Raw genomic sequence first — 12,138 nt, 5'->3', positions numbered from 1 at the left:
TCCTCTAGTAGCAAAACAAATATTTGCCCAATGGGGGCAACCCTGTTGCGATCTTTTTGCCTCTCCTTCAAATACCAAATGCAACAGTTACTTCACTCTAATCCCCCCTCAGGGGGAGTCCCCGAGAGACGCTCTAGTACATGCTTGGCCTCCCGGTCTGCTTTACGCTTGCCCTCCATTGCCCATGATGCTGAAACTCTTACAGAAAGCCAGTCAGCTGGGGAGCAAAATGATTCTCATTGCCCCATTCTGGCCTCATCAAACATGGTTCCCGTACCTGTGGTCTCACCTAATTCATCCTCCATGGATTCTGGATCCACTCCCGGATCTCATTACTCACCCTCTGGGTCTTCCAGCCCCCAACCTGGTCAACCTCAAGCTGACTGCTTGGTTGCTCCAGTTCCACTCCTGATTAGGACTCCTGGAATCTCCTCTCCAGTCAAAGCCATCCTAGTAGCAGCACATAAACCTTCCACCAGAAGAGTCTACCAAAGTAAGTGGAAACGTTTCTCTATCTGGGTGGAGCACCATCACTTGGATCCTTTCACGGCACCTCTCACATCGGTTTTGGATTTCCTAACTACACTTTTTCATCAAGGGGCTAGCTGCTCTACAGTCAAGGTACAACTGGCAGCGATTTCGCATTATCATGTAGGGCATGAATCAGTCCCTCTAATTACTTCCAAGCTTTGTAAAGCTTTCCTTAAGGGTACCTTCCTTCTCAGACCTCCGGTCAGGGAGGTAGTACCCCCATGGGATTTGTCTTTGGTTCTCCAAGCCTTGACTAGCCCCCCTTTCGAGCCAGTGGCCACGGTTGATCTTAAATATCTCTCTTGGAAGACGGCCTTCTTGGTGGCCATTACTTCAGCTAAAAGGGTCTCTGAACTTCAGGCTCTATGTGTTAAACCGCCGTATTTAGCCTTCCATCCAGATAGAGTTTACCTCAGGATCAATCCGTCCTTTCTGCCTAAGGTGTCTTCGGAAGCTAATATTAATCAATTTATTAATCTTCCCGTGTTCTTTCCCCATTACCAAAACAAAGGAGAGTACAAACTGCATTCCTTGGATGTACACAGACAATTACATTTTTATATTCATCAAACTGCTGGTCATAGGCAATCTGACCAGTTGTTTGTATCCTTTGCCAAAACAAGTTTTGGCAAGTCAGTTTCTAAAGTTACACTATCATGGTGGATAGCTAGTTGTATCCTCTTAGCGTACCAGAGTTCAGGAAGGCCTGCTCCTCAGGGAGTCCGAGCTCATTCTACTAGGGCTGTCGCTACTTTGGCAGCTTTTAAATCTAGGGTTCCCTTAGATGATATTTGTTCCGCAGCCACTTGGGCCTCATCTCATACCTTTATTAGCCATTACAAACTGGATGTTGTCTCCAGAGGTAGGGCGTCCTTTGGCTCTGCAGTGCTCCGGAATGTTCTTCCATAAAGGCCACCCAGGATTCAAGTAGCTGGGGACTCTGTCCCAAAGGTTGCTGACAAATGAAGTTCCTACTTCAGATTAAGAAGTTATGTACTCACCATAACGTTCCATCTGAGTAGGTATCTTCATTTGTCTGCAACCATCCCCCCCTCCTTCCCCCTGACCTATAGGATCTGTCTTGGATAAGCCCCTTCCGGGGCACAATAACAATGCTTATATCGGGCAAACTTGATCTGAGGTCAGTTAGGGTTGGCAGGGGATTATGGGTAAAGGGAGGAGCTAGGAGCTCGGATCTATGCTGTGGTAAAAGTTGCCGGCTCGGATCTGAGATCGGATCCGTATCCCAAAGGTTGCAGACAAATGAAAATACCTACTCAGATGGAACGTTATGGTGAGTACATAACTTCTTATTATATTTGTTGAATATAAATTGAAACCTTTTGTAAGGAACATAAAATCTTTCACATTAGATTCTGCTGACTGTATTAGCAAGTTTAAGAAAATTATGGTAACAAGTCAAGATTATTTAGTAACAGCTTATATTCACAGTTTATATAGTCATTCCCACTGACATCAGTCTTGTTTGGTTTAAAGAATATTTACTTGAAAACTGGATATTTAGTGATAGAGAAGTTAACTTTATCACTTCATGTTTGGAGGTAATTTTGGAACACAACTACTTAAAAAAAAAAATACCAGCAAATTCAAGGGGTGGCCATGGGGTCTGTAATGGCTCTCAGTTTTGCTAATATCGTGTTGGCACTCTGGGAAGACTTTTATGTTTATGATAATGTTTCTCCTTTTTTTTGAAAAAGTATGTGCATTTTATTGAAGATATACTTTTTGTTTCTAGTGGTGACAATAATTTGCTAGTAAGCTTTCAGGAATATTTGAATAAAACAACTAAATTCCTGAATTTTAATTTCACTATAAACACTTACAGAATAATATTCAGTGACATTCACCTTAGTCTGAATAAATATTGGATTAGTGGTCTTAAGAATTATAGTTATAACTTATTGCCAGTTGCTTTCTGAGGGCATGTTGTTTATTTTAATGGAACCAGAAAATCTTATTCAGTAAAAGGATGATGGTTATCTATTTGATGCCCTGCAAAAGGCTTAGACCATTTGTCTTCTGTACATCAGATTTTATGGCATTTGTCTTGTCTTTTCAGCAGTGTGAAGCAAGAGCACACCATTTTAACAAAATAATACCGTAAGGCAGCAGCTATAAGAAAATGACATAGCAGATATTCATTTTCAAAACGCTTTCCACACTTCACTGTAAAGCAAAGTTTCAGATTAAGAGCTGGAATACGGCTTAATATAAATATGTACACTACACAATCACACAACAGACGTGCATGTTGAGAATACAACTGGCCCTGTTATGAACATGAAGCCCTTTAGAGTAATTGATCATGAGACAGTGACACTTGGAGTGAGGTCTGAGGAGTACAAACCTGAATATTTTATTTTCAGTTTTCTGAAGTATGTCTAGAATGGGGTACAATGAGAGGGAGTAAGTATTCAAGCCTAGGTAGCAGGGCCATAGTAGCAATGTTTTTTTTCTGTTTTGAATAGTTGGGATATCTATAAACAACTTTAATTATGGCAAGAACCTTGTTTATCTGTTGCTCAACATGTGGAAGGAAGGAAAGAGTTTGGACCACAATGCGGCCAAGATATTTTTGCTGTGCTATTGTAGGGATCAAATTTTTTTCAGGCTAAAGACTGTGGATATGTTTTGTCTGTACAAGAATCATAGTAGTTCCCAATAACAATGAATTTTATTTGTCTTTATTGTTAGTCTGTTGTCAAGAATCCAGTTTCAAAGTGGTTCAAAGTAATTTTTAGGGCTGAGCTTTTGGGGAGGATGCTTCCCTTGTGATAACAAAGTCATCCATGCAAAGGGTGTAGTTCAGGTTTGGAAGGTCCCAAAGAAAGTCATTTATGTACAAGGAGACCACCAATGGTCCTAATACAGTACACTGAGGTACACTCACATTGCTAGGTGGAGGCCGAGAATGTCCCCTGCATACATTTATTGTGAGAACTCTGTTAGATATTTTGCAAACCATGCATAGACTTCACTAGAAAATCTGCACTTTACTAGTTGATTGATTGATTTGTTGTAATGTCATAGTCACGGAGATAACAAAACAATGGTGCAATAGAAGCAGAAATAATTGTGTTAGCCCTTACTATTTCAGATGTAAATCTTTGCTCAGTACACTACATCTGTGCATTAAAGTACCTCCCATCACAGGACAGTATTTCAAAGCAAACATAACCATTAACACAAATATGTGTTTATGAGTCACAGAGTATCAGTCTTGGATGGGTTTAGGCTGGTATGTTGTTTTGATTGGAAAAATGAAGCTGGAGTAAGGTTTTCCTACCACCTGAAGAAAATGATGCTTATTATTGTAAAGCCCAAATGATTTCCCCAGTGTCCAGTCAGGACATGAAGTATGGCTTATAAACAGATGTTACTTTACTATTCACTGATGTTGCAAAAGTAAATACTAAGCCCTGACAATTTGGTCCACTATAGGTTTGCCACCTTTGGAAGTGACAAAACCTGGATAAAAGGTGCATCTCATGATCCAATCATTGCCCCACCCCTTTTGAAATGTAAATGTACAGTGATTTGACTGTGCTTTGAAAATACTACTTAGCGTAGGAGAAATGGCAACAATGTGTTTAGTGCAACAGTTAAATAGATAAACATTCTGCACATTGACATTTTTACATGCTTCTTACAGTTTTGAAGAGTCAATGTGGCATGTTCAGAGCCTGAGCTGTCATGGCTCCCATGTCATGTGCCCATCTTCCCTCCCAGTCATTCTAACTCACTATTGCAAATGCTAGAGTCTCTCTGGCCTGAAAGGATCACTTCTGCTGAGTGGTGGCACCCTCTTTTGACATTTTTAAATAAACCTGCTTAGTCCTTCTTTATGAAGGATACTGAGAGGGATTGATTATTTGTATTTTAAAGCACTTAGCAGCACAGGCAGCAGTGAGACTGGATGGGGAAGTTAACATCACATGGACAATAATATTGCTTCATCTTTGAAGTGATGCTGACGTTATTCAAGCAATGAATAAATAAAACGTGATTGTGAAGATTTGGGGAACCAGTGGCTAACTGTATAAAAATAGGAGTTGCTGGGGCAAAATCAGGATTACTAGACTGATGTTCAAATTTATGGACAGTCTGCAAGAAAAAAAAAACTATAGCTGCAAGACTCCAGGTGACCTCTATATGTGAAAATCTGACTGATTACTTTCTCTTTAGGAATGAACTAAATGACAGGTCAGGCCATGTTTAATATGTTTCAGAACCACTGCAAATTATATCATCTTTTATTCTGATACAATAAATTCCCTAACCTGTCTTTTCTCTAGCCTGAAAAAAACCCTTTGGGAGAATGGGAGAACTTCAAATTCTGGTACCAGTTCTATAAAAGCAGCCCCAACACCAGTCCTGGACTCTCACCTAGCTATTTGTATTGTTCTATTCCATCTACCTATCTTCCTACACTCATCCTTCTCAGGTGTAATTTGGGCATACCTCTCAATTTATATGCTCAAGAATTCTGAGCAAAACCAAAAATAATGGGAGGGCAAATGCCCAAACTCCGGGACAGTTTTTAAATATTACTCTAATTTACTTGAAAAGTTAGTATAACAGCAGGTTTTGTATAAGCATGTATTTTGTAACAATAAGAAGTATAACACTTCAGTGACTGTCATTTTTGATTAACTGTAATCCTTAGTAATTTACCAGAAATCAAATATGTAATGAGTAACAGAACAAATACCTGAGGCAAATCAGGGACATTTTGCAAAATTAGGGACAGTTGAGAGGTATATATTTAGGAGCTGATTGAACAAAGAAGTGGTTGTACTGTATTAGATACTGTAACCTCTTCTAAAAGGAAACAAAATAAATGCCTATTTTTAGATAATACTCCTATGCAGTGTGTATTTTAAGCTATTTACTAGTTAAATCAGATATTATGAACATATAGTCAGTAAGGTTTCCTAATCTAACATGTTACTGAGCCTTTTTTTAAAGAAGAAACATCTTTACTAAATTATCACTTATGATATAGGCAATCTTACTTTTAGGTAAATGAAAACAAACCATATTGATGTATTTTTAGTTGGAAACATTATAGATCACTTATAACTTATCCAGTCATTGTCAGTCAAACATTACACAGCTCATTCAAATCCTGCCTTCTTTTAAATCTCATTCCTCCTCCAAAAAGTTATTATGCATGTATTGCTCCCACGACTCCCATTTTTTGTATGTAATTGCTCCTAACCTTTTCTAAAGATCTAATTTCCATTTGTTTTATCTCTGTTGCTGTATTTACTACTACTAGTACAGTTGGTTTAGTCTTTGATTTCCATTTTCTAGTAATTCTTTTTTGACAGCCACCATAATTAGACTCAGCAAGGCCTTACTATGCCTAGGCAATTCCGATTTTGTATAATAGCTCAAAAAGATAATTTCCTTAGATATACCAGTTTGCTCACTCAGTATTTCTGATAGAGTAGTCTGCTGGGAATTTTTAAAATCTGGCAACTCATTATATTCCCCAAAATATGTTCCCAATTACATCTTTCTTCCCGGTCACACCTCCAACATTTGCTACTTACCTGAGGAAAAATCCTATGGAGTCTACTTGGGATATAAAAATACCTATGTAAGCACTTCCAAGCAAAGATCCTAAATCTTCTAGACTTTGTTGCATATTTGGGAGACATACATATATCCTCCATTATTTTTTGTGAATTGCTTGCCCAATCCCTCTTCCCAATCCTTTCTAGCCTCCTCTGATTGATTCTTACAGCTATCATGCAATATTTTATATGCTCTACTAATTATCCCTTTTTTAACATCAGCTTCTGTTCTAGATTCTACTAAAAACTCTACTAGTGCTGGTCCTTGACTTAGGATCCCTCTATTTATTTCTCTTTGCCTATACTCTGATATCAAGTCTTGATAGGGAAGACAATCTTTAGCCTGCAGTCCGAATAAATTCTTGGCCTCTTCCCATTCTATTACATTTCCCTTTCTTATTATTTGCTCCCAATTCCTTGTTTCCTTTGCCAGTTTCCTCTATTAAATTCCATCCCCCTCTTGCCTATTGTCTGTATCTCTAATTGCAGTCATCCCTATTGGCAGAATCTTCTTTTCCATTTCCATGTTGGCTTAGTTCTTAGAATACTTTCTGCTACTTTATGAATGCAATATTCTATATGGCTATTGTTATCCTCATTAGGGATCTGCATCTAAAATCCTAGTCTCTCCTTGTTTTTTTGAGCTTCCCCCATTTCATCATCATCCCTTTCCACTTTGATTTATAGCTTTCTGCTTGTGTTATGTATAGGAGCCTTAGCAGTGTAGCTCTGAAATACCCATTCAACTCAGGTAATCTCAAACCACCTTGTTGTATTAGAAGAATCAGCATATCCCACTTGACTCTTGACATCTTCCCCCTAGATAAAATCCTTCAGTTCATTATTAATTGCTATCCACAAATTCTCCTCTGGTTAATAAAAATATTCCTGACCTGTGTATAAAACCAAAGGGACTAAAAACATTTTGACTGCTTGTATCTTGTGATCCATATTCATAAAACAGAGCTTCCAGTCTCTTAGCTTTTGTATTATCTTTTGTTTAGTCTCTTTCCACATATCCTTAGTTGAAACAACAGAATCCTATTCATACATACTTTTAAATATTCAATTTTATCATGTCCCCATAAATATGGGTATTGGTGAACCAATTTGTGTGTGGGAACATAGTTTACAGTTGTTACCTTTGATTTATCTTCATTAATTTTGTATCGCTAAAAGACTTAAAACTGTCTCAAAATGTTCCACAACAGTGGCATGTCCTTTTCTGGTTTGATCAGGTATAAAATAATATCATCTGCAAATAAAGCCAACTTTTTCTGACTACCATACCAATTACATCCTTGAATTTCTGAGTCCCTTATTTTCTTTGCCAGTTGTTCTAAATATGATACAAATAACGAACAGGAAAGAGGACACCCTTGCCTGGTTCCTCTGCTCAAACAGAACTTATCAGAGAGGAACCCTCCTACTTTGTCACATCTGATCCCTCATATAGCCTCCTAATTAACATTATAATTTTGTCAGGGAATGCAAATGCTTCCATTAACCTGCTCATAAAATCCCAGCTTTCTCTGTTGAATGCTTTCTCTGCATCAAGACACACAAACAACACTGGTATATTCTTAAATTCTGATTCCCTCTGGATCATCATTATTCTATTAATGTTATCAAATGTTTGTCTCCCCTCCACAAAAACACATTGATCCATATTTATCAATTTTCACATCACCTTTGCCATTCTTTTAGCCATTATAGACATAAACACTTTATAATCATGGTTTAGAATTGAAATGGGCCTATATGAAGCTGGTACTGATTGGTCTTTGCCATCCTGAGGTATTACAGCCACCACAGCTTTCTTCTAGGATGTTGGCGCTTCCCCTCATTTTAAAATAATGATAAAACATTCCAGACTTTTATCTGTTTTTCCCTCCTAGCTTCCAAACTTTCACAGGAATATCATCAATTCCTGGGGACTTTCCTGCAGATTGGTTACAGATCACCATTTTATCTCATCTCCTATCCTAACTGTTAGTAATTGAGTCTCATCTACCTCTAACCTTGTCATATTTAATTGTTCCATAAACATTTCCATTTGTACTTTTTCTTGATTTCCATATTTCTCTGCTTTATACAGATTTTCATAAATTTTCCAAAATATCTCTAGTACCTCTACAAGATCTTTGGTTATCTTCCTTGTTATAGGCTCCCTAAGTCTGGTGACAACCATTTCTACTTTCTGTTGCTGGAGTCATTGTGCTAAAAGTTTTTGTGCTCAGTAGTTATTATCAAAAACAGTTGCTTAACAACAGTCTGTCTAAACAAATGCATATTATTGAGGTAATCCCTTATTTTTTTGTTTGGCATTCTGCAGTTGCTCCTTTTCTTGCTCTGCGAGATCCCCCTATTCTGCAATACTTTAACCTTTGTCAATCCCTAAACATTTCTTGTTACTTCTTAACCATATCTGTCTTTCTTTTATTTCCATCCTATTTTTAATTCCACTTTAATTTTATCCCACTCCTTAGCATTATTTTCAGAAGAAATTTCTATCTTCTCTAATAACTCCTTAACATTTTCCACTACCCATTCTTTACATTCCTCTTTTTTAACAGATAGGTGTGAAAGTGCCAGTGTCTCAGTTTTATTTCATTACTCTGCATTTTATTTTATTTATTATTGGTGTGTGATCTGAAATAGTTATTGAATGCATATCAAAACCCTCAAGTAAATGCACATGTTCCTGTGAAATATAAGTTCTGTCTAGCCTAGCCCATTTTTTGTATCTTGGGGAAAATATGTAAATTCACTCTCCTGCTATTGAATTTACATCTTCCATGTCAAATATTTTCATAAATTTCTTCAAACATCTACCCTCTTTTATTATATTTTCTCTTCTGTGCACCCCAGATACATCCTCTTTGCCACAAATCAAATTCCAGTCCCTACCGATAAGTAATATTCCCTGCTGAAAGCTGATAATTTCTCCCAATATTTTCTTAAGCTCCATTACGGAGTTTTGGGTGGAATATAAATACATGCCAGTGTAATCCTCCTCCCTTGCCAGTAGCTAAATGCTAGTAGTACTACAAATCTATCATTATTATCTTTTTTTCTTATTATATCACTAGCGGAGCTTCTCTTACAGTTAATGTAAGTAGTCCCCTTTTTCTTTGTCCCATATATTTCACTGAATAACCATCCTTAAATCCTTTCTTTATCAAATTCACATGCCCAGTTCTTTCCAAATGAGTCTCTTGTAGCACTACTATTTGCACTCTACATTTTTGCTATAGTTCAGTACTCTATCTTTTTATGTATATTTTTAAGACCATTTACACCCAAGGATAACACAGAAAGCATTGTCATTATGTTAAGAAGTTATGTGCAACAGTTTTTTTTAAATGTCTGGTTTCAGCTTTTGTGTTACAAGCATACACTAATGTTTGGCAGGTTGATTTTTTATATAGTTGTTTCTTGTCATATCCTTTTGAACCCATGTCATATCTTACAAACATTTTTATTTTAGTGAAAACCCTCAAACAAAAAAAAAAACATGCCCCAGAACACCCCTAAAACCTATTAACTAAATACTAGTGCATAAAACTATGTACATCTTCAAATACTAAAGTTTAATCCTCATAATAGGAACAATTGTCCTAGACTGACAGCCACACTCATAGACTTGGATTAACCTATGCAGCCTGTGCTTGTACTAAGTGCTGTCTCTTTTTACTCTCCCAGATTAGGAAAACACTTGAATGCTTTCAGAAAACATTATCTTCTAGCCACTGAAAGAAATAAGTATTCTGTTTTTATTGCTCTTTATCAGATTGTCTCCAAGGAGACATGAGAACCAGATACAGAGTTGCTTCTGCAAGCACTAATTTATTTTCTTGACAATATGTTTTTTTTTTCTTCATTTGCTTTCTCTTAAAGCTTATTACTAGATCAAACAAAGGGCCTTAATCCAGTCATTCTCCCATACAATAGTAAGAAAAAACACATCAATTTTCCTTGTATAATGCTCCTTTGACCAGACTCTTTTTCTTTTTTTTACACTGCAGTGCCTACAGTTCTTAAAAATGAACAAAGAGAAAGAAAGAAGAAGGAAAAAATGGGCACCTGTTTACTTTAGTATCTATATTACACTTGAAAATAACTGAGAATGTTTTACTTTATAGCATACAGGTTATGTCATGCATTGTAAAAGTAATATCGTTAAGAAAATTTAGTTTTAGTTACAGTTAATTCTTTCCTTCCCTCTTCCCACTTCCTAAATGTTCTTCCAAACATTAATGATATGAAGTAGGGTATATGCTTTGAAATCTCCTGCAACTTTAACAAAGTCAAAGAAGTCCAATATTTCCAGGTTTTCTTGTTCTGTCATGTTTCACAAATATAATTAATGCTTTGTAACCCCACATTTATTTGACAATTTCCAAGTAGCTGTTTTTCTTCTTGTTGATCTCCATCTCCAAAATCTAGTCTCTACTTCATTTCCAATGTACTCCCAGTTCTTCTAGTCAACTCCTGTGCTTTTTTTCTGTCAAGCATTTTCCTTTGAAACATTGGAAAAGGCTTTACTGGCACAGTCTCTCTCTATGGGCTTGATTACCAGAAGAACAAGATTCAGAATCTCCTTCTGTTTGATAGCTCATGTTTTGTTGGACAAACTTCTGTATTTCCTCCTTAGCTAGGTCTGGATCAAAAAATTATTTTGACCCTCCAGGAAAAAAATATTCTAAAAATGGCTGGATACAGCAGCTTGGCTCTCATGCCTGATTTCTCAACATTCCCTGATTACTGGAATAAATTCCCTCTTCTTCTGCCTGGTGTACAGTGAGAAATCATTTTCCACAAACACTTTACTGTGTCTCACTTTTAGTACTTTGTCCTTCTGCCACAGATTTGTCAGAATCAACACTTTCTGCTGGTAGGACTGCATCTTTAGTATTAAAGGTCTAAGTGGTTTTCTCATGGCCACTTTTGGAGCATACAGACAATGTGCCCTCTTGTTTAGCAGCTCTTGCTGTGGAATACCAGTCCAGTTGCTTATTTTTGCTTTTATAAAATGAATACAGTCTGTTCCTTCCAGCTTTTCTAGTACAGAAGAAAATGTTATGTTTTCCCTATGTGCTCTGTCTTCTAATTCTATTTTTATTTATCAAACAAAAAAGTAATTTATTTCCTTTGTTCATTCATTTCCAATAACAGTGTGGAATCCTCCTGCATGGTTCACTTATACCATTACTACTTCAGTGGCTGGCCCTTTGTCAGCTTACTTTCTATATATAGGAAACAGTAGATACCAGCCCGATACTGAAGTTTTCAGCACACTTCATAACCAACACATACATCCCTCTACATTAAAAAGGAAAGAGATAACAGAACTGAAAACTCTTTTCCATTTTTCCTTTATCTCTTTTCATATTACTCCCATAAGTAAATAAAAAAACAAGCAAACAATACACAACTGTCCATGACCCCAGCTTTCTATCTTCTCTTTTCTTTGGTATCTGAAAAATCCTACTAATTTAAAAACTATTCACAAATCAGTGGCTATTATATTCTGCCATTTATTATATTACTTCTGGCATTTACTATAACATTTCACTCCAGTGTCTCTTTCTTCCGATCCCTTTATTTTATTTATCAGATCTCTTACCTCCTGTACTGTTGGTAATTCCCTCTTTTTCCATTTTCTCGTTATTATTTTTTACTAACTACCATCAATAATCCCAACAAGGCCTCCCCCTCTTTGGGTATTCTTTTTTTATAACCTAATAAAAAGAATTTTTAGGTAATTTGGATATTATCATCTGTCAATGCTTTTGCTAACTGATGTATTCCTGTTAGAAAGCTTTTCAAGTGTTTACATTTCCAGAATATACGCTTCCATGTCCTACTGCATCACAACCTCTCCAGCATTTTTGATCCACCCCTGGAACATTTTGCCAGTTTAATTGGTGTACAAAAATACTTATTCAAACATTTCCAAGCAAAAATCCTAATTTTCCTAGCCTTAGTACATACTCAGGGT

This window comes from Protopterus annectens, chromosome 13.part0, assembly GCF_019279795.1.
Source record: "Protopterus annectens isolate FY-2018-M chromosome 13.part0, PAN1.0, whole genome shotgun sequence".
Classification (NCBI taxonomy): domain Eukaryota; kingdom Metazoa; phylum Chordata; order Ceratodontiformes; family Protopteridae; genus Protopterus; species Protopterus annectens.
Note: the sequence above shows the minus strand (reverse complement) of the source record.